Source organism: Caretta caretta, chromosome 2 (assembly GCF_965140235.1).
Source record: "Caretta caretta isolate rCarCar2 chromosome 2, rCarCar1.hap1, whole genome shotgun sequence".
NCBI lineage: Eukaryota > Metazoa > Chordata > Testudines > Cheloniidae > Caretta > Caretta caretta.
In genome coordinates, this window is record NC_134207.1 from 50,938,752 (window position 1) to 50,963,137 (window position 24,386).

The window sequence follows — 24,386 nt, forward strand, 5'->3', positions numbered from 1 at the left end:
AGGGTGAAAGCTGGAGGCATGTAGGTAGGAATAGCGGTCGGTAGGTTTCCGGTATAGGGTGGTGTCATAAATATAAAGGGAAGGGTAAACCCCTTTGAAATCCCTCCTGGCCAGGGGAAAGCTCCTCTCACCTGTAAAGGGTTAAGAAGCTAAAGGTAACCTCGCTGGCACCTGACCAAAATGACCAATGAGGAGACAAGATACTTTCAAAAGCTGGGAAGAGGGAGAGAAACAAAGGGTCTGTGTCTGTCTGTATGCTGCTCTTGCCAGAGACAGAACAGGAATGGAGTCTTAGAACTTTTAGTAAGTAATCTAGCTAGGTATGTGTTAGATTATGATTTCTTTGAATGGCTGAGAAAAGAATTGTGCTGAATAGAATAACTATTTCTGTCTGTGTATCTTTTGTGTAACTTAAGGTTTTGCCTAGAGGGGTTCTCTATGTTTTGGAATCTAATTACCCTGTAAGATATCTACCATCCTGATTTTACAGGGGGGATTTCTTTATTTCTATTTACTTCTATTTTTTATTAAAAGTCTTCTTGTAAAAAACTGAATGCTTTTTCATTGTTCTCAGATCTAAGGGTTTGGGTCTGTGGTCACCTATGCAAATTGGTGAGGCTTTTTATCCAACATTTCCCAGGAAAGGGGGGGTGCAAGTGTTGGGAGGATTGTTCATTGTTCTTAAGATCCAAGGGTCTGGGTCTGTAGTCACCTAGGCAAATTGGTGAGGCTTTTTACCAAACCTTGTCCAGGAAGTGGGGTGCAAGGTTTTGGGGAAGTATTTTGGGGGGAAAGACGCGTCCAAACAGCTCTTCCCCAGTAACCAGTATTAGTTTGGTGGTGGTAGCGGCCATTCCAAGGATAACGGGTGTAATATTTTGTACCTTGGGGAAGTTTTGACCTAAGCTGGTAAAGATAAGCTTAGGAGGTTTTTCATGCAGGTCCCCACATCTGTACCCTAGAGTTCAGAGTGGGGGAGGAACCTTGACAGGTGGTGTTTATGTGACCATCGTTTATTAGCACTGTAGTGTCCAGGAAGTGGATCTCTTGTGTGGACTGGACCAGGCTGAGTTTGATGGTGGGATGGTAATTGTTGAAATCATGGTGGAATTCCTCAAGGGCTTCTTTTCCATGGGTCCAGATGATGAAGATGTCATCAATATAGCGCAAGTAGAGTAGGGACGTTAGGGGACGAGAGCTGAGGAAGCGTTGTTCTAACTCAGCCATAAAAATGTTGGCATACTGTGGGGCCATGCGGGTACCCATAGCAGTGCCGCTGATCTGAAGGTATACATTGTCCCCAAATGTAAAATAGTTATGGGTAAGGACAAAGTCACAAAGTTCAGCTACCAGGTTAGCTGTGACATTATCGGGGATAGTGTTCTTGACGGCTTGTAGTCCATCTTTGTGTAGAATGTTGGTGTAGAGGGCTTCTACATCCATAGTGGCCAGGATGGTGTTATCAGGAAGATCACCGATGGATTGTAGTTTCCTCAGGAAGTCACAGACTATGCTGACAGCTTGTGCCACACGCTCTCAAAGAAACTGCGGAATCACCTGATCAACATCATCTTCAGCAAACAGGGAAAGATTAAGAATGAGCTCTCAAAAATGGATACTCTCATAAAAAAAACAACCTTCCACACAAACTTCCTCGTGGCTCGACTTTACTAAAACTAGACAAGCCATTTACAACACACACTTCTCTACAAAAGAAAAAGGACACTAAACTTTCTAAACTACTACATGCCACAAGGGGCCACAGCAATGGTTCCCTCAACCCACCCAGCAATATTGTTAACCTATCCAACTATACTCTCAGCCCAGCAGAAGCAGCTGTCCTATCTCGGGGCCTCTCCTTCTGCCCCTCCACCCCCACGAACATGATACAGTTCTGTGGTGACCTAGAATCCTATTTTCGACGTCTCCGACTCAAGGAATACTTCCAACATAGCTCTGAACAACATACTAATCCAGAGAGACCTCCCTACCAACACTACAAAAAGAAGGATTCTAGGTGGACTCCTCCTGAAGGTCGAAACAGCAGACTGGACTTCTACATAGAGTGCTTCCGCTGACGTGCACGGGCTGAAATTGTGGAAAAGCAGCATCACTTGCCCCATAACCTCAGCCGTGCGGAACACAATGCCATCCACAGCCTCAGAAACAACTCTGACATCATAATCAAAAAGGCTGACAAAGGAGGTGCTGTTGTCATCATGAATAGGTCGGAATATGAACAAGAGGCTGCTCGGCAGCTCTCCAACACCACTTTCTACAAGCCATTACCCTCTGATCCCACTGAGAGTTACCAGAAGAAACTACAGCATTTGCTCAAGAAACTCCCTGAAAAAGCACAAGATCAAATCCGCACAGACACACCCCTGGAACCCCGACCTGGGATATTCTATCTACTACCCAAGATCCATAAACCTGGAAATCCTGGGCGCCCCATCATCTCAGGCATTGGCACCCTGACAGCAGGATTGTTTGGCTATGTAGACTCCCTCCTCAGGCCCTACGCTACCAGCACTCCCAGCTACCTTCGAAACACCACTGACTTCCTGAGGAAACTACAATCCATCGGTGATCTTCCTGATAACACCATCCTGGCCACTATGGATGTAGAAGCCCTCTACACCAACATTCCACACAAAGATGGACTACAAGCCGTCAAGAACACTATCCCCGATAATGTCACGGCTAACCTGGTAGCTGAACTTTGTGACTTTGTCCTTACACATAACTATTTTACATTTGGGGACAATGTATACCTTCAGATCAGCGGCACTGCTATGGGTACCCGCATGGCCCCACAGTATGCCAACATTTTTATGGCTGACTTAGAACAACGCTTCCGCTTTGGTCAAACTGGACAGTCTCTACGTAAAAGAATAAATGGACACAAATCAGATGTCAAGAATTATAACATTCATAAACCAGTCGGAGAACACTTCAATCTCTGTGGTCACGTGATTACTGACATGAAAGTTGCTATATTACAACAAAAAAACTTGAAATCCAGACTCCAGCGAGAAACTGTTGAATTGGAATTCATTTGCAAATTGGATACAATTAACTTAGGCTTGAATAGAGACTGGGAGTGGCTAAGTCATTATGCAAGGTAACCTATTTCCCCTTGTTTTTTCCTACCCTCCCCCACAGACATTCTTGTTAAACCCTGGATTTGTGTTGGAAATGGCCCGCCTTGATTATCATACACATTGTAAGGAGAGTGGTCACTTTAGATAAGCTATTACCAGCAGGAGAGTGGGTTTGGGTGTGTGTGAGAAAACCTGGATTTGTGCTGGAAATGGCCCAACTTGATTATCATACACATTGTAAGGAGAGTGATCACTTTAGATAAGCTATTACCAGCAGGAGAGTGGGGTGGGAGGAGGTATTTTTTCATGCTTTGTGTGTATATAAAAAGATCTTCTACACTTTCCACAGTATGCATCCGATGAAGTGAGCTGTAGCTCACGAAAGCTTATGCTCAAATAAATTGGTTAGTCTCTAAGGTGCCACAAGTACTCCTTTTCTTTTTGCAAATACATAGTAACACAGCTGTTACTCTGAAACCTACATACATGAGTTTCTTTTTCGATGGCAAATTCAATTTTAAATTCAAATAATCCCTTGGATACATTTTTCATTCTTTCAGAAAACTAAACAATAGATACATGTTAGGAAGAGAATAGTCATCTTAAATGACACAATCTTTTCATCTTTATCAGAACTATCTTTCTTTCTTTGGCTGCCACAATAAATTATACTTTTTTTTTTGGTTGGGTGGACAGAGTAGCAGCAATTTCATTTGAGGACAAAGGCAAATTTCTCCCTTGTCATCTGCAGAGAGGATCTCACTCACTTATTCTGCTCCACTTCCATGCATGAAACTTTCTTTGACATCAGTGAGAGTTCCATGCACAGAATATGCATCAGCCATCCATACTGCAAATAAAGAGTTTGCAATGTGTATCAGTGAGGAGAATTATATCTTAAGGTTGTAAAAATGTTTTTTTGAGTGGCAGGTTAAAAGTTATATGAGATCACTGAAAAATATTAGGTGAGAAATCCCCAGATGAACAAGCTTCACATGGCTACTTTCAAAGGAAAATGATGTGGACATTTTAAAGTCTCATATGCTTCAGTTAATAAAAGTTAATTCTTTCAATCGAGAAAAAAAAATGGAGAGCTGCTAAAATACCCTCACTTTGTAAAGCATGCATATACTCTCTTGCCTTTTATATAATTTTGAAATTTTAATACATATGTCTTAACATCCTCCTAAGGATATATAGGTTACAGATATGATGAACACAGGCCTATTCTGAGATTATTGTATTTAATGTTATTGTGACCCAGGGACCTCTTGATGCCAATTTACATAAGGGTTTGGGAATCCCATGGATTTGATATGTACATTCTAGTTCACCAAGAGTGTCATGTGAGGTCTCTAATGAAAGTCTGTGTCACAGTGGTCATCAATGTAATTGGGAAATGCATGTACAAATGTTATGTAAAGAGTTATAAACACACACACACACAGACAGAATATTATGTTCTCTAAGTCTGTGTCTAGGGACTGGTCAAAAGCAAGGGTGAAAAGTAGGTTTTCTTTCAGACAAAAATTGTTTATCTATCTGTCTGTTTACATATAAATTAGTTGTGTAGTTCACAATGGGCCTCCACACACAAGCCTGAGCTGAGTACTACTGAAGGATTGTGAAATCTTCAAAGTGAGGAAATTAACAGGAAGAGGTAAACAGCAGGAATTATCCTGTCTAGGGGCAAGACAATGAACTTTTAAAACATTATGGGTGAGGTACAGATGAGCCCCTTGCCCTGTGAGGCAAGCTGTCAGCGGGCTTGATCCTATGAGAAGGTATCTCAACCAATCTGGTTGAAAATTCTGGGGAAAGAAATTGGAGTAAGCTTTCTTTAGGAGTTAGGGGACTGACTTGTTTGTTAAATTTAGTCTCTAGAAAGCATGTTGATTTTGTTTTATACGTAACGGTTTCTTTCCAATATTGTTACTCACTATTTCTTGAATCTTTGTTCCTTGATGATCAACTTAATCTTGTTTTCACTATAAATATATCTAAGTGCAGTGTGTTCAGCAGGTATATCTGAGGTATAACTAGTAAGCTGTGGTGTGGTGTACAGTTCATTTGGAAATGGCAGGCCTGCTAATTCTGTGAGTGTTCAGTGGATAAGGGACTGGACAATACAGGAAATGATTGGAGTATTCAAGGGTTGGTGTGGGTCTATTGCTAACCTGTACAGAGAAAGCAAGGCCTGCGGAGGCCTGGAAGGCAGTGCTTGTGTTGCCAGAACCTGGTGGTTTCAAGGAACTGATCCACAGCTGGCGCAGACAAGACATCCTCACAGTAAGGAGAAGTGGTGATGAGGTGCCTCCTAACCCTGGGTAATGTCACAGTTATGAATGTTATCTGAATATTTGAACCAGCCTTGAAAGCATGACCATTAAACTGAGATGGGCCAGGCGATACGAGCCCATAGAATATTCGTAGCCCTTTGCATCAATACATGTTTTATGTATTTGTGTGTGTTGCTGGCTCACTAGGGGATGATGAATGCAAATATCCCCAGAATGGTTATGCACATACCCTTACCTGTTTTCAGGAGACCAACGCTTTTGGAGTATAAAGAGTGAGTTTAAACAGACTCAGAGCCTTCGTTTGGATTCAACAAATGGATATAACCTTTTGTCCAAGGACACGCCCTCCCCTGCTGAGGGTTTGGAAGGACTTGAAAGTGCCAGGCTCCCCATAGGATTGATATATACATATATACACACACATATATATACACACACTTTGAAAGTTTTCCATTTCCTTGTGATGTATATTCATATGAAGTGGCACTGATTATGTCAAAAGTAAACACTGTGGGACCATTCAGCGGTAGAAGTGTTGCACATGTCAGTGGATATCAACTGCTGCAATTTACATACTGTAAAGGTAGAAGGGCAGGGCAGAAGGGCAGGTAGAGGGGGTTCACTTACCATAGCTACCACCTAATGGCCAGGCAGAGTGTGGCAGGTCCTATGCTCTCCTAGCACCCCTGGTACCAGCCGCTCTAGTCCTGCTGTGATCTGGTCCTTCTGTGACTCAATCCTCCAGTCGGATCGAGTGTTTTATATCCACCCTTTTTGTGGTCTATAAAGACCCCAACCACAGAGTAGCCTTCTGAGTTAGGCGAGGGTCTCTGGGTCTCCCTCTGTGTTGAGGTCTCTGGATCTTCTTCAGGCTTCAGGACCCTCTCTTCCTTCGACTCTCTGTTTCAGGGATCTGCTTCTGCCTTTCGCACCCCTTAGGAGTTGGAAGGGGAACCTGAGCCCACCCTCTCCTAGGTTCCGATCCAGGGTCCAGAGTAGACAGCTACGTTCTGCACTACCAAAGTGCTATACTGCTGCCTCCATGGATCACTTCCTACTTTTCCCCTCTTTTCCACTGAATAAAGACAGCAAAAGAATGGAAATCAAAGATAAAGTATCAGACCTTCTACAGATCCCAAGTCTATCCCCTTTGGGGTTTTGGGTATGCTACAGTAGGGCGTTAGGCCTCAGGAGTTCTGAATGTAAATTAGCTCACCTCTACAGTCTGCTGCCTCACTGAGCTGGTATGCTCCTCTTTTGAGCTCCTCCTCCTTGAGTTTTTCAGCTTTGTGGTGTTCTAGGACTGCCTGGCCAGAGCAGCTGCTTTGCCTCTTCCTGACTGGTGCAGGGTTTGTATACCCTGTCACAGAGAGAAAATCAGGAGGAGCCTGTTTTATTTTGCAACTTCTTAATCTATCCCATTGGCTGTTTCTCCTTCTATAAACTCCACCTTTAATCTCCCCACACAGCATGCAAATTTCACCAGTTTATACCAATGTATAGTGTGATAAAGTTCCTCCTCTGCCTTGGTGGGTTCTGAGCTTTCTGGAGGATTTGCTCACCTCAGAGGTTCACGGCAGTCCTCAGTTTGGCTCCTTTTGTTAGTGGCACAAACCTGCCGTTCACTTGGCTAACCTCATCGCTGGCCAGAATGGGGAAAAGGAGGAGAACAATCCCTGCAGTCTCTGCTGGCCCACCCAATGGGTCAGGGGACAGGCCAGAGACCTTCCCCTCTGGTGGGACGCACAGTCCAGAAAACACCTCATATCAAATAGGAAGTTGAGGGGATGGGGGGAACATGGGCCCGTCCTCTACTCCCATTTCCAGCCCAGGGCCCTGTGGATTGCAGCTGTCTATAGTGTCAGCTGTGTAACAGCTACAACTCCCTGGGCTACTTCCCCATGGCCTCCTCCCAACACCTTCTTTGTCCTCACCACAGGACCATCCTCCTGATGTCTGATAACGCTTGTACTTCTCAGTCCTCCAGCAGTACGCCTACTCACTCTCAGCTTTTTGCACGCCTCTTGCTCCCAGCTCCTCGCACGCACCTCACTAACTGAAGTGAGGTCCTTTTAAAACCAGTTGCCCTGATTACCCTGCCTGTCCCAATTGATGCTGGTAGCTTCTTAATTGGCTCCAGGTGTCCTAATTAGCCTGCCTTAATTGGTTCCAGCAACTTCCTGATTGTTCTGGAACAGCCCACTATCTTACTCAGGGAAAAGGGACCTGCTTAATCTGGGGCTAGTATATCTACCTTCTATCACTCTCCTGTAGCCATCTGACCTGACCTTGTCACAATAGCCTTCACCACCATTTACAGCCCATCTAATGACTAAGAGTGGACCTTATGAAATCTCACCTCTGATTGAAATTCCACCTCTAAAAGGGAAATGTTAGATGTTGAAATTCATGAGCTACTCTAAAGAAAAGAAGTCCAGGTAGACCTAGACTAAAGGAAAACTTCTTGCTAAATTCTGATTAAGATGCCAGTGAAGCTTTATGTTCTGTGCTCCTAATTTATAAGTAGTTTGAGGGAACTTTTTCTGTGTATGATTCTAACAGCAATAAAATCTGTTCTTTCTTCCTTAAATAGTGTGTCTATTTTATTTTATTTGTCATTCCTCCCTTGGTTACCCATGTTGCACATTGATATTTCAATTATTTCCAACACCAGTATGGGACCATGAGGCCTCTTTTCTTTGTTAGGTGCTTCTCATCTCCCTTTTGAAGTCTGGTAACACTTCTCAATCAACCACGAATACAACTGTTGCAGGACATGAGACTCAATCCAGCACTCATTGAATTAGTGGTCATCTTGTTAATGACTGTCAGTGAGAAATGAGTGGACACCATACATATTAAGGATTCCATGGGAGGCATTTTTTTCCCACTAGATACAATAAGTTGGTCTCCTCATCCAACAGGGCTTATCAAGCAAGGCCTGCAGAGGCCAGGAAGGCAGTGCTTGTGTTGCCCTAATTACCATAATTTTTATGAGTCACTGCTAATTTTTCTTCATATACTATTTTCTGGCCTATCATTAATTTCATGGAATCTTGATATACCTATTCCATTACTCCAGATATGTTCCAGAAAAGCATAAAGAAGAAAGTGGGTATGAAGTGAATTTTATATGATACTGCAATCCACAATTCTAAATTATTCAACCACCATAGTAGATTTTTGACATTTCACTTTCCAGTGGTAATATGTCCTCCATATATTGTTTGTGTATGTGAGTATGTATGTTTGGAGGTGTTGTATATTAAGTTGGAACATGAAAAGAAGTATTTAATTTGATGTGGGTATCTTGTACTTGGTGCAACTGCACCTGTTTTAAGGGTTATATACATATATATATTTGGTATTACTCTAAATATGGATTGGTGCGGCTCCATGTCTTCCCTCCCGTGGGAGGAGCAATTGTGCCTCAGGTAGCATTGTGACTAGTCAGTCTATGTGTCAGTGTCTTTTACAAACATTTGAAGGAAATTTCATATGGCCACACAATACAGGTCAAAAGTTACCCCTGGCCCTTGCATAAGGACAGTAACAATGTGGCCCTTCCTATGCTATCACACAAAAGATTTTTCAAATGTAGTAAAGCAAGGAAAATCCAGCTTCTCTGTTTTCAACATTTGATAAAAATGTAAGCCTGAAGACTGAATCTCATCTTTCTCAACACTTGTACTAAGGAGTGTCAACAGACTGCTGACATTTTAGAATAAAAGATAATGATATCATCATTCACTCTCAGCTGTCTGGCATCCCTACCAGATAACAAACTTTATAATTACATTGCACGACAAATGTATGGTTTCCTTTGCATTTCACTTAAGGATTAGTGTTGGTGATGATAACAAACTTCTTAGAAATGATTAGTGACCTACAGTTGCCTAGTGATTTCCTCTTTGCTACTTAATCCATCATGATTTCCTCTACATTGTTCAGTGCTCTTACCTCTTTCATTTGTAACACTAAGATACTACTTTACTAACTGGGATAATAAATTATTTTTATAAAGATTCTGCCAACCTTCATACAGCTGTTTTCAAATTTGTAAATGTTTTGAGCAAAGTTTGCTACTTTCCAATTATTGGCCCTTCTTTTGTTGAAATGTTTTGCTGAACTTTTCTTACGTTTTAGGCTGAGTCACAGCAGTGAAACAGTGTTGACCATGTTCTATATGAAAACACTATTTATTGATTGGTTTCAGAGGCACAGCCGTGTTAGTCTGTATTTGCAAAAAGAAAAGGAGTACTTGTGGCACCTTAGAGACTAACCAATTTATTTGAGCATGAGCTTTCGTGAGCTACAGCTCACTTCATCAGATGCATACCGTGGAAACTGCAGCAGACTTTATATATACACAGAGAATATGAAACAATACCTCCTCCCACCCCACTGTCCTGCTGGTAATAGCTTATCTAAAGTGATCAACAGGTGGGCCATTTCCAGCACAAATCCAGGTTTTCTCACCCTCCACCCCCCCCCCTCACAAATTCACTCTCCTGCTGGTGCTAGCCCATCCAAAGTGACAACTCTTTACATAATCAAGTCGGGCTATTTCCTGCATAAATCCAGGTTTTCTCACATCCCCCCCACCCCCATACACACACAAACTCACTCTCCTGCTGGTAATAGCTCATCTAAACTGACCACTCTCCAAGTTTAAATCCAAGTTAAACCAGAACATCTGGGGGGGGGGGGGGTAGGAAAAAACAAGAGGAAACAGGCTACCTTGCATAATGACTTAGCCACTCCCAGTCTCTATTTAAGCCTAAATTAATAGTATCCAATTTGCAAATGAATTCCAATTCAGCAGTTTCTCGCTGGAGTCTGGATTTGAAGTTTTTTTGTTTTAAGATAGCGACCTTCATGTCTGTGATTGCGTGACCAGAGAGATTGAAGTGTTCTCCGACTGGTTTATGAATGTTATAATTCTTGACATCTGATTTGTGTCCATTTATTCTTTTACGTAGAGACTGTCCAGTTTGACCAATGTACATGGCAGAGGGGCATTGCTGGCACATGATGGCATATATCACATTGGTGGATGTGCAGGTGAACGAGCCTCTGATAGTGTGGCTGATGTTATTAGGCTCTGTGATGGTGTCCCCTGAATAGATATGTGGGCACAATTGGCAACGGGCTTTGTTGCAAGGATAAGTTCCTGGGTTAGTGGTTCTGTTGTGTGGTATGTGGTTGTTGGTGAGTATTTGCTTCAGGTTGCGGGGCTGTCTGTAGGCAAGGACTGGCCTGTCTCCCAAGACTTGTGAGAGTGTTGGGTCATCCTTTAGGATAGGTTGTAGATCCTTAATAATGCGTTGGAGGGGTTTTAGTTGGGGGCTGAAGGTGACCGCTAGTGGCGTTCTGTTATTTTCTTTGTTAGGCCTGTCCTGTAGTAGGTAACTTCTGGGAACTCTTCTGGCTCTATCAATCTGTTTCTTTACTTCTGCAGGTGGGTATTGTAGTTGTAAGAAAGCTTGACAGAGATCTTGTAGGTGTTTGTCTCTGTCTGAGGGGTTGGAGCGAATGCGGTTGTATCGCAGAGCTTGGCTGTAGACGATGGATCGTGTGGTGTGGTCAGGGTGAAAGCTGGAGGCATGCAGGTAGGAATAGCGGTCAGTAGGTTTCCGGTATAGGGTGGTGTTTATGTGGCCATTGTTTATTAGCACTGTAGTGTCCAGGAAGTGGATCTCTTGTGTGGACTGGACCAGGCTGAGGTTGGTGGTGGGATGGAAATTGTTGAAATCATGGTGGAATTCCTCAAGGGCTTCTTTTCCATGGGTCCAGATGATGAAGATGTCATCAATATAGCGCAAGTAGAGTAGGGACGTTAGGGGACGAGAGCTGAGGAAGCGTTGTTCTAAATCAGCCATAAAAATGTTGGCATACTGTGGGGCCATGCGGGTACCACAGAACGCCACTAGCGGTCACCTTCAGCCCCCAACTAACACCCCTCCAACGCATTATTAAGGATCTACAACCTATCCTAAAGGATGACCCAACACTCTCACAAGTCTTGGGAGACAGGCCAGTCCTTGCCTACAGACAGCCCTACAACCTGAAGCAAATACTCACCAACAACCACATACCACACAACAGAACCACTAACCCAGGAACTTATCCTTGCAACAAAGCCCGTTGCCAATTGTGCCCACATATCTATTCAGGGGACACCATCACAGGGCCTAATAACATCAGCCACACTATCAGAGGCTCGTTCACCTGCACATCCACCAATGTGATATATGCCATCATGTGCCAGCAATGCCCCTCTGCCATGTACATTGGTCAAACTGGACAGTCTCTACGTAAAAGAATAAATGGACACAAATCAGATGTCAAGAATTATAACATTCATAAACCAGTCGGAGAACACTTCAATCTCTCTGGTCACACAATCACAGACATGAAGGTCGCTATCTTAAAACAAAAAAACTTCAAATCCAGACTCCAGCGAGAAACTGCTGAATTGGAATTCATTTGCAAATTGGATACTATTAATTTAGGCTTAAATAGAGACTGGGAGTGGCTAAGTCATTATGCAAGGTAGCCTGTTTCCTCTTGTTTTTTCCTACCCCCCCCCCCCCCACAGATGTTCTGGTTTAACTTGGATTTAAACTTGGAGAGTGGTCAGTTTAGATGAGCTATTACCAGCAGGAGAGTGAGTTTGTGTGTGTATGGGGGTGGGGGGGATGTGAGAAAACCTGGATTTATGCAGGAAATAGCCCAACTTGATTATGTAAAGAGTTGTCACTTTGGATGGGCTAGCACCATTTGTGGGGGGGGGGGGGTGGAGGGTGAGAAAACCTGGATTTGTGCTGGAAATGGCCCACCTGTTGATCACTTTAGATAAGCTATTACCAGCAGGACAGTGGGGTGGGAGGAGGTATTGTTTCATATTCTCTGTGTATATATAAAGTCTGCTGCAGTTTCCACGGTATGCATCTGATGAAGTGAGCTGTAGCTCACGAAAGCTCATGCTCAAATAAATTGGTTAGTCTCTAAGGTGCCACAAGTACTCCTTTTCTTTTTGTTTATTGATTATGGACCATCTGGCATCTTGATTATAAGAATTATTCTCTGTCTTTTTTAGCTTACTGATCATGAGTGTTACTAGTAGCTTATTTAAAACATATGGTATGCTTGATGGGAAGAATATTTCAATGACTCATCTTCCTTTCATTTGTGTGCTTAATTGTTAATTAGTAGCAGTGTATTTCTATTCTTAGAGCTTGATTATTGGCACCATTTACTTTATGATCTATTAGAGCTGTGCAGAAGATGGAAATTCCATTTTGCAAAGGATTTTGAGATTTCAAAATCAGTTTTAGTTCCAATTAGAGATGAAACCTGAAAACTTCAAAATTCTCCAAAAGAAAATTCCAAAAAGAATTTCTCAATCAAAACATCAAAACATTTCACTTCAATTTTGTTTTTTTAAATTATATTACAACATATAACACAAACTTTTAAAATTTTTGAAACAAAAAGTAATTTCAAACAAAAAAAACCTGACCCCCCCCCCCCACCCTGAAAAAAAATATTGAAATGGGCTTACTCACATTATGAGATTTTTTTCCAAAACCAGATTCAGGCAAAGTCAACACAATTTTACAAAGCACTTTGATTGAAACGGAACCGCATTTTCTAAGGAAAAATGGTTCCATCAAAGTTTTTCCAACCAGGTCAAATATCTGTAGGTGCACATTCATTTTGAAGTAGGGTATTTTCATAAGGTCTATTGAGTAGAGTTATACAGAGTGTGATATACACAGTAATTCCCCAATCTTGAAAGCACTCTTGCATATTCGTGGTAATATTAGTTTAATGGTGTATATGCACTCATTTGAGTGTTTGTAGGGCTGGGGCTTATCTGTTTATTCCCTTTAAGACCGAAATAGCCAAGCTTGCAGACTGAAATACTATTACAGGAAATATGATGTACTGGACTTGTTACTGCCAGGAAGCACTTATCAAAATTTGCAATTTCTTACACAAAACTTCACGTGCAATTGTTCACTGTTTTGCAAAATTTCACATCTGACTAGTTTTATTTATTTGTGTTTTCCATGAAAACGTGCAAAAAGTAAGCTTTTCAAAGCCATCTTCACTTCAAATATTGCTTTTTCCATGCTTTCCTTGGAAAGCACAGATTTAGCTGGAAAAAAAATCCTTATTGAAATTTTCCACAAGAATTAGCCAATATTTACGTTTAGGATGAAATACAGAAAAATCTTGTAGTTCCAGTAGATTTTCATGTTATTATGAATGTTTTACACACTTCCACTGTCAGAAATGGCTTCTCAACATGAACTTCTATGTGATATTGCCTAGTGGTTTGAGCACAGGCCTGACTGAAAGCCAGTACTGCTGAGTTCCATCCCACTGCTGACAATGTCACTATCTGTTACCTGGAGCAATAAACTAACTTCTCCTTGAGCCACATACCAGAGTGAATCTGGACCAACTCCATAGAAAACAATGGAGCTATTCCAAATTCAGACCACTGTGAATGATTTCAATCTCTAGCCCAGTATCTCAGGTTCCTTGATAGATATATTGAATGGATCATCTCTTTATAAAGCACTTTGTGAATGAACAACACTATATAGCTGCCAATTATTATTATAACTAAATAACCAAAGTCAATCCTTTAATCTGAATAAATCAAAAAATTTCAAAACAAGTTACATAAATGTATGTAGTACTAGTGTTCGTGTATGAATAATAATCTTTCTCTCGTTCACTCAGACACGCTCTTCAGAGTATGGCGGAATACTATAGTATAGACTGTAGATAAGGTAACAGAAGGAGAAGATGAAACAAAAACTTAAGCAAAAGCCAGGCTGAAAATATAGGATTTCAGTCTACTTTTATAAACTATTTGAGACTCTAGATGAAAAAAGTTCTCAACTGGAATTGCAAGCAGTTTGCAGCCAACCTGTTGATCCCTATCATTCTTATATTTTTCTTGTAATGTGTTAAACTCCATGAAACTTTTGGCATGAGCCTGCCCTTGAAACTAGTGTAGATCTGAATTTTAATCCATCTTCAGATTGTCTTTTTGTCCTTCACACATTAAAACGCCACCTTTCTCCATATATATATCACAGTACAGCTGGAGAAAACTGAGCATTCATTATGGGCTTTAAAAAAGAAGTTCCCAAACCTGAAAAAAATTAAGAAAAGAAATGTTTTTTTGCAAATTATATCAAAGAGTCATTTTAAAAGCAAAAGATCATATTCTAACCTTTATTTTTGGGGTTTGTCTAAAAATATTGATTAGAATATTGAAATTAAAATTCAGCATAAAATTATTGCATAGAATAGATGGAAGTATCTTCAGGAGGAAAAAAATAATTTTCTAAATCTCTAAGGAGGACTATAGGGAAAGGTCAGTCTAGCATTTTGAGAAATAAAGCTTAGTAAAGTAGATTTTGTGCATGTCAAGGGGTGATAGATTTTTGTCAACTGTGAGATAGTTAGTCAATATAAGGGAGGACTTTTTTCAGTAACTTCAAAGCTATAAAGTAAGAGACTTTGAAAAACCAACAAGATAATAGTGTGCAGAATTTCTTCAACCTTTGGGTTTGTTTTCAATATGATCCAAGAGACACAGATAACCACAAGTGTTACCGTTTACTACATTTGTGTGCCAGCTTTAGCAGGAAGAATATTAGTCATAGAGAGACTGTCCACTTAAGATCTTAAAGGATGATTAGGCTTTAGGAACAAAGGAAGAAACTGAAGTCAATAGTGGCTGAACAGAACTTTCTGAAAATCAGGTTGCTTTACTAACTAGCTAGCTAGCTCTTATGAAGCACTTTTGCTCAGTAGATCTCAAAGCACTTTACAAAGAGTGCAAGTACCATTATCCCAAAGATGTCTCAATTTAGGAACTCAAAAATAGAGCTCTCAAAATCAATTACTTTTTAAATTTTTGGCCTTAATGTGGACAACCTCTTGTCATGCCCATTTTCCAGAAACAATCCTAGATTGTTTTGTTCTTAATCCTGACAGCTAAAGCTAATCAAATACCAGAATATACTATTTGCCCAACATTTATATTATTTGTTCAGTAAATGATTCAACTAACAACATATAAACAGCTATAAAACAAAAAATATCACAAAGTTATTCATCTAGGAAATTATTTGATTAAAAAAATGACAAAAATCTCCCCAACTAAATGATATATTTAACAAGCTCTGTAGATAATTGCATACTACTTGCAAAATAAACTGCTGATAATCTTCCCATTGTGATTAATGGTTTGTCTGTGCTGTGCATTGTTCACACTAGAGGGATGTAAATTGCCATTTCAAATAGTATTACCATTTTGAGTGTATCATTGACTGTATGCTAGTATTTTATAGGTTTTTGTTTTTCTTCACAAGTGCTATTTATTACCCCTCCCCGAAATATATTTCATGTAATACTTTACATTTAAATAATGTAAATAAAACATTATGCAGTCCGTGAGCACTGTCATTTTGAAAGGCATGGTCATATAAAATAATGAATTAAGTTCAGAAATGGCATTAGTAACACACTGCACCTGATTCACAGCTAGCAGGAAATTCAGATGTATTTAAAGATTGCTTTGTGCCTTTTCAGGTGTATGGTTAATCTCAACAGTTACCATTGCTTGCAACTAAATTGTTATAACATCATGGCATTAGAAAAAATGCAATTTTTTCTTCTGAAACTACTCTTTGCATTTGTTTTTTCAAGCTGCTGTACTAGATCTGAGTAAACCAAAAGCTAAACTGTAGAGCCAAGCAAAGAACACACAAGAGAAAACCTTCAGTCATTATACTATAGCCATGGGATGTGCAACAATCCCACAATTCATACCTTCACTGTTTTATGACTTTCAGGAGACTACTCAGGTTCACATAAAGGAATCACAGATTCAGCCTGAGGCTGCCATTATAATATCTGAAAATTCTTTCTTGCCAGGCTCATCCATCTATTGAATTCAAATCAAGGACAGAGAGCCAAGCACAGCAAAGCACTTTCAAGCTGTCAGCTTTAACTTTGACTGGCTTCCCAACCTCTCGTCATGAGGCCTTAGAAACTAGGACATTAAAAAAAATACTCAGGGAGATGTTTCTGTGATTTTTGTTTTTATTTTAAGAAGCTGTCATTGCTTTTACAGAGATAGAATTATGTGGCAACATCCTATGTCAGGCAATAATTGTTTCATTTGAAGAATAGTCCAATATTCTCCAAACAAGTTAGCCAACATATACTTTTTGGTATATTAGACCAGCTCTTCAATTGTTCATATATTACTTGGTGTATATATAAGTCAATTAAGGATAGAGGAAAAGGAAAGCAATGAAAAAGCAAAGTGTCAGATTTGCAAAAGTGTTCAGGCATCTAAAGATGCAGGTAGATGCCTAAAGGGATTTACCACAATGCCTAACTGAAACAGTTACTATGTCCCATTGTCACCTACCATGCTTAGGTGCTTTTTTCAATCCCACTAGGTGCCCATTTGCAACTTTAGATGCCAAATACCTTTGTCAATCTGGTCCAGTTTGACCAAGCTGATGTTTCAATTTGTGTTGTGAATTCCATGACATATGTTTATTTCACATAATATCCATGTCACTTATCCACTCATTCCTCCTTATTCCTCTCTGCGTCCCTGAACTAACCTCTTCTCCAACTCATAGTACCAATGACCTCATCCTCTACCCTATACTATCTGCCTCCCTTTTCCAAGAGATATTGTGCCTGACTCACATAGAATTTGGGCCAATTAATTCTCAGATGGCTTAAATTGATAGTTGTTAAGTTGCATTAAAGTCAGTAGGAAGATTTATGTCAGCTCTGGTTCTGTACCTACTTGAGCTCTGTGGAGCACAGGAGAAAGGTAGCTTCTACACCAACCCTTGTAAGAATGCCGGATGTTGTTCCTTCCCCATCACCTATGCAGGATTAGCTCATTTGACCCATGCTGAGTAAGGGGGAAAAGATCAAGGCACCAGTGTTGGCCTTAGCCTTGTTGTCAGTGGAACCCAAGGTTCAGATTGTGCCAGGCCTGGATAGGGGTGAAAGTAGGTAGAAACCTCTTTTTGCCCTCATTACCCCGCCTCTTCTTTCAAAGAACTTGGCACAAATGAGCACTTAATTTTTGAACTCTTCAAATCATCTTTTAATGATTAGAAGCTTTTTGTGTGTTAGTTCTGTTACTCCATGATTAGGAATGCTTGAAGACTGTTTAATATGTAAGCCACAAAACATTTGAATATTTTGAAGTTACAGATCTTGGCACCGTAGGTGTTACTTTCCTTGAGAGAGGAAGAGGATTAAGAATGCTTCGCTCCTGAACGCATCTGCTCCATGCATGATGGACTTGTCAGGATGCTGACAAAGGAGGCATCTGACAAAAATATTGCATATGAGTCACTGAGATCTGGCTTTGTGTGAAAACTCTCTCCATAACTGTATCTCACCTCTGTCCTCAGCTGGAGATTGTTCTTGTCTGAAGTTTGAACAAGAAATAAATATAACTGGTTAAAAAGTTTAAAAATAGGAAAAGTAGTAACTTCTGAGAGAGAGCTCTCGGTTGTGTTACATTGTGATAGGTATCTTTAAGCATATTTAAAATGCAGGTATTGGATTTGGAGATAATGCAGTGTCACAGCAAGAAATTAGAGCTTCCCTATCAATTATCAAAAATTCATCAGGTTTATTTCACTCTTGGGCTTCCTGTGTCTTTTCTCTTCACAGCATCAAATTACTTCAAATCACTCCACATCTAATGCAAGTCAAGTTGACTCAAAGGATATAAATCTTTCATTAGCTTTCTTTATTGAAGCTGCATAAGCTAATGCTAAGTAAAACAAATAATATGCATTGTATTTTCTAATCTTCTTCATATTTTGTAAATTTTGAGCTATTAACAAGCTAATTTATTCAATGAACATATTGAATTACTTTAAATATTACTTTAAATATTCAAATATTCAAAAGCCTAAATTTCAAATATGTGCAATGAAGCTACATGCTCAAAAGATGAAAATCCACATGTACTCATTGAAATCAGCATTTTTCTGAAGAAAAAGCCTGAGTAAATGTCCCTCTGAAGTTAAAGATTTCCATTGACTTCAATTAGTATTGGATCATGTCCAAAATAAGTAGCTCTATAAATTTTGATTTGAGGAGAAAATAGTAGTAGGATACTTACTCTAGTCACTCAGACAGTCAAAAACTAGTTTAAGTTTAGCGTGCTGTTATCAGATTTGCCCGTTACTTTGGGGTATGTTCATTTATTAGGGTTACTGTTCTATGTATGTGGGCGGGGAGGGGTGTAATGAGGCTAGCTGGGGCTCGACCCTCTCCGGGGCGGTGGGGAGTCACACCAGCTTACTATACACAGTTGATGTTTGGGGGAAATTAGTCCAGCTGCGGGAGTCTCCCTCGGCGGCCCTTGCGGCAATTGAAATAAGCACCATAAGCCCGGGCCCTAGATCAGGGTGGGGCAACAGTGAGTCAGGTACTCAGGTCCCTCAGGCAGGGCTGAGGAACAGCAGTATAGAAATAAGCCCAGGCCCTGGGTCAGGGCAGGGCAACAGTGAGTCAGGTGCTCAGGTCCCTCAGGCAGGGGCTGAGCAACAGCAGTATAGAAATAAGCCCAGGCCCTCCAAAGGATCTAGAAGAGGGGGAGACTGCCACCCACGAGTTGGGTGGCTGGGGGGGATGCAGGCCCTCCCATTCCACTGCATCCCAGCCCGGGGCCCTACCAGCGACAGAAGACCCGCTGCTGGGTCGGTGGGGATCCTGGCTGCAACACACTGACATGGGCTCTGGCAGTGCTGCAGCCAGACTAGGATTGGCTGCCCCCGGGCTACTTCCTGACTCCCCCTCTTGTGGTACCTGGGTCATGATGGTGTCCTCCAGAGGGTCCAGCTCCATGGGTTCCTCAGGCTAATGGGCGAGTGGCAGGCCCAGCAACTCCTCCGGGTAGCGGGCGCAGGGCAGGTCTGGCAACTCCTCCAGGTAGCGGGTACAGGGCAGGTCGAGCCACTCCTGGCATGCCCCTTGGGCTGTGGGGGCTTCCCAGTCATGGGCTGGGCTGGAGGCGTCTGGCCTCCCCCGGCAGCTGGCCCTCCAGTAAGCTCTGAGGGTGAGCCTTTATACTTCCGGGGTCGCTGCCTGACCCTATGAGGGGCGGGCTCAGAGCTCCCTAGCTCTGCCCACTCTGGCATCCGGATGGGCTCGTCCCTCTCTGGGGTGGCAGGGGCCCACACCGCCTCACTACAGGGGGGTTCTGTAATTCTATCAATGACCTGCTTGTGTCACGTGTGTTCTCATACGGCGCTCTACTTCTCCCTTCTGCAAGTCCCCTCCCAATGGAGTTATCCTGCAGAACCTAGGTTCCCCAGGGCTGGGTTCCTCCAGCCCCAGAATCAGGCAAACACACACACACATTAACAGAGAGTGTCTGCGGGGACCAGGTTAATCAGCACTCCCAAGCTGACCCCTTATATGTCCTTGGACTCAGCAGGCTGGGTCAAGCAGCACTTCCAAGCGGTCACCCTCATATGCTATGGACACTGCACCGGAATATAGTACGCCTGAACAGGGTGTGTCGAACAGCACTTCCAAGCTGCCACCCTCATTTGTCCCAGGTTCAGCACGTCCCTGTCCCTATTTTCACATTACAATTGTTCTGGTAGTAACCCACTTGATGAGCAACCCCACAGGATTTTTGGGTGCTGCAGGGATCTTTAGCTTAGGTACGAGGAGCATTGCTGCAGAGTGAATGGGGAAGCCAAAAGACACCCACGAGGGGGGGAGAGAGAGAGAAGCAACCATAGCAACTAGCTTAACTATGAAAGTTATTTACTGCCAGATAATAACTATATAAGGGGAGCCAAACAAACAAAACAGTTATAATATTAAATCTAACTTAAAGTCGATTATAAAAGTCAGGTTTAGAAAACTATACCTAATCATACAAGTCAGGATCAGAAGGCTATACCGAGAGAGAGAGAGAGAGAGAGGGTTGGGTTCTCACCACTCCGTGAAGCCTGAATCAATCGGCGTTCCCAGGTAACTGAGGGTCCTGAGTGCTGGAGACAGGAAGAGCCCCCAAGATGATCAGTCAGGAGAAGATGAAGTCCCAATGGAACTGATGCAGATGTTGGATACAGGCATCAGAACACTTACTTGAGCATGGGTAGGGGATTTTGTAGGGAGAGAACAATGGTTCAAGGGACAACATTAGATTTGTTTATGGGTAAACTGATGACTCAAGGGAGTATACCAAAGTTGTTTTGTTCAGGCTAGACAATAGGAACTGCTCATTCCTAGCTGTGGGTGGTGTTCCTTCGAGGGAGCTCACAATGCAGTTAGGCAGCTTCAGTATTTTGGATACCAGTAAAGGATTTATTACTAGAATTGGTCTGATAACTACTGAACTGGGTGTGTGCAGGCTTGGGTTCACTAAAATCTGGAGCAGATTTTAATGAACCTATTATGCAGTGCTTCCCTGCTTTTCTGGTCCCAGATTTCCGTGCGGTTCTTGCCTTGGAAACTTTGTTTTCCATTCTGTATGCTAATGGGGATGCCTCCTGTTAGAGGGCTTATTCCTTCACCCGCTTACTTCCCTGGTCCTTCTCACATGAATAGAGAGCGACAAAACCTGAAGTCCAAAGGTGCAAACAATTCGATGTTTATTGGGGTGAACTTCCAGCAAGCATGATTCCAGTTTCCTTCCTTAGTGTCTCCCTTCCCAGCTCTGCCACCACAGAGCCTTACCTGTGTCCCTGTTCCCATTTCCCCCCTTAGCAAAACGTGATTCCAATTTTCCCACCCCCGTTCCCTGTTCCCATCCCCCCCCCCACTTCCTGATTGACTGCAGAGTATATAGTAAAACTTGAGTTCTACTTATCTATACCTTAATCAGTCATTTTACTGAAATTTAACTAACCAATCCTAACATATTGTAATATGATTATTTAACCAATTATATCCCACCACCTTAATTAGTTTACACCCAGCAAAATTAATTATATAGCAGACAGAAACAATCACAGAACCAGACAGAGACCGTGCAAATAAACAATAGCGAAGTGGGAATTATAATGACAAAACAATACAGAAGTGAGGCTTTCACAACTACATTTATAAAGACATAAGGGTTTCCCAGCTGTGTCTATTGATAAGTGAGTTCTTACCGAACAGAAAACTATCAAACTAAACTTCTTTTTACATCCTCTAGGCACTTAGCTTTCTCTGGAGGTGATAGGCATTATCAGGACAGGAATGTATTCCTAACAGCCCAATAGCACCTTATTTCAATGTGACTAGTTTGGAATGTAAGGATGTGACCATACATTTCCCAGTTTATCGCTGCTCCCACTGCTTAGCCAAAGGCCTTAGCTTAAGAAGAGGACCTCAGACTGTTAAAGTGAGAGAAAGCCCTTACACCGGCAGACAGTGATTTTGATTCTTTCTTTTATACCTCTATTACTAGCTAAGTGATAAGAATACACCTAAATTCTTAGAGTATAGGCCTTTACAGACAGGCCTGAATATCTATATCCTAACACCTCCCTGTCCCATCTTCGATGCAAATGAGGCTAGGGGAGTTTCCTTAATCCTGTCACCCTTGTCAAGAGGGGTTTAGGTGTATCTTACACTGCCTCTTCATTGATTTTTGTAAGTATTTCTTCTGATCGGCTTTGGTTCAAGCAGAGACTTGGGTGCACGGGGGAGGTATTTTGTGAGTCAGACAGGCTGGACATTGCACCCTGGTTCCCCAAGAACACAGAGCTGATAGGTAACAGTGAATACTATAATCCTACTTATTAAACAGTTGTCATTGACAATTTGTTAACAGTCTCAAATAAACCAGGAACTAAGTGGTATAGATCCCAGAGGTGGCCCCTCATGAGCAAGACTGAGGTCTAGTGTTGGCATAAAGCGGAGAAGTTTGCACTGCCACTGGCTGTACTGCACCTCTTCTCTGAACAATACATAAACAAATTCAGCACCGGATACATGGACTAAGCTACACTGATACTTAGTTGTAGGTACTGTAAAATAATTGTAGTATATTGAGGACCATGTTGAAATTGAAAGCTATACCTTTAAGAGTATCCGTGTGTGTGCGGGGGGCGGGGTTATTCGTGGTCCTGTTTTCAGGCTAGAGGGCCTCTGTCGTGAAGTGTTTGGGAGCAGCAGGCAGTCTGGAGAGATCCAGCTTACTGCAAGGTAGGGTGATTTGCGTCTTTCTGCATTAGGGAGCAGCTCCTGTGTCTTCCCTCTCTACTTTTCGATTCTTACGTGTAATTTTTCTGCACTATAAGAAATAATGTTATATTGCCATCTTCCAGCAAGTATATTTTTGTTTTCATCTAATTTCTCTGTGTGTATGCTGTGAACATAACAGTAATAAGAGCCTGTGTCAGGTTGGGTTTTTCAAAAGAGCCTAGGGGAGTTAGCTGCTCCAGTCCCTTCAGGCTCCTTTGAAAATTCCAGCCTCAATATCTTTTGTGTAATTGTGAATCCATCTTATTTCAAGGAAGTTTCTTTGTGCATTATTGTGATGGAGTGTACACACCCTACACTGGGCCCGAAGGGGTTAAAAGATAATGTTGGCCCCAGATAGCCCTGCTCCTCCAGACCTGCAGAGCATGCTTCAACTGGAGAAAAAAACTTAAAAAGGTGCAACTCAGCCAAGGAGGAAGATGGGAGAGGAAGACAGACCTGTCCTGAGGGCTCTTGAACAAGGATGCTAAAGAAACCTCCCTGTGAGCAAGAATACTGCCTGCTGAGCCCAGTTGGGGCTGAATGTTTAGTTGTCTTTTCTTTTTGTAGCTTATATTGAATTTGGAGCCCTGGTGGGAGATAGACGGTAGGAAGTGACGCAGAGGCAACTCCGAGAGCACTCCAGAGGGCGGGACGCTGTTAGCTCTCATAGGGCTCTGGGTTGGAGCCCAGTAGAGTGGGAAGGCCTGGGATCTCCTACTGCAGAAGTGCCAAAAAGCCTCATTACTACCCATTCCCCTTCTAGTAAGCAGAGGACAAGGACACTGAATACCCTGAGTGAAGCTAAGCTCCATATCAGCAGTGTTAGCAACTGGACTGAAAGCCCTTGCTGCTGACTGGTGTACTACCCACGACATGCCCTGACCCTCCAAGGACTCTTAGAATCATAAATATAGAAGGTAACAATACAGAAGTTAGCATTCTGGAAACAATAATGATGCACAATTAAGGAAATCCAACCTAAGAAACTTAAAAGTGAATATCATAGACAGTAAGTTTAACATGGTACAGGTTGCAATGTATAGCTACTTATAGGCCCTTTGTTTTGTACACACAATCTAGGTGTGTATATCACCATGATATGCTGAATAATAAAAAGAAAGATAAATCCAACTTTATTGCTAGAGCAGATTATTATTAGGCTTGGTCCCAATGATTTAAAATCATAAGTGCCAGTCAATTTTTACTTCATTCCAAAAAGCACTGTAGAATATTTCATAGCAATAATGAAATGTAGGGCAATGAAAGTGTTAAAAATATTTACAGTTTTCTTTTAAAGCATGCCTTCTGCAAATACATTCCTGGTGCTATAAAGGAATTAAACTTCAGCAGGGAGTTTAAAGTTGACTTCCACACTGAAACAGAGCCTTAACAGTGACCTCATATGATTTTATATCAATTATATCAACCAATCAGCATACCTAACTGTCAAACATTCTATGCATTTAGGAAATTATTTTGCTTTAGCATTGCTGAGCTTACTGTTAGGGTTTTATGCTAGAGCACAAGTTTGATCCAGGTAAATATTGAGGTAAATATTACTTTTGGGTACCTGTTGGAGTTGGAAGTGAAAGCCTTAAAGAGTGTTGGAATGTCTTGAAGGGAATATAAAGCTGGAAAGGAATGTGCAAATTTTACCCTTGAACTTCTTATCTCAATTTTTTCAGGTTTTGGGTGGAGG

At 41.7% G+C, this 24,386-nt stretch overlaps 1 long non-coding RNA gene across 1 annotated transcript in view; it reads right to left on the minus strand.

The window, feature by feature from the left end:
• LOC142070985 (uncharacterized) overlaps positions 1-24,386 on the minus strand; it is a 63,722-nt gene that overhangs the window by 24,433 nt on the left and 14,903 nt on the right. Inside the window, exons 2-3 of the long non-coding RNA XR_012666940.1 lie at positions 6,621-6,764; positions 6,032-6,479 (exon numbers count right to left, since the gene is read on the minus strand). This is a non-coding gene — a long non-coding RNA (uncharacterized LOC142070985). The remainder of the gene's footprint in view (positions 1-6,031; positions 6,480-6,620; positions 6,765-24,386) is intronic.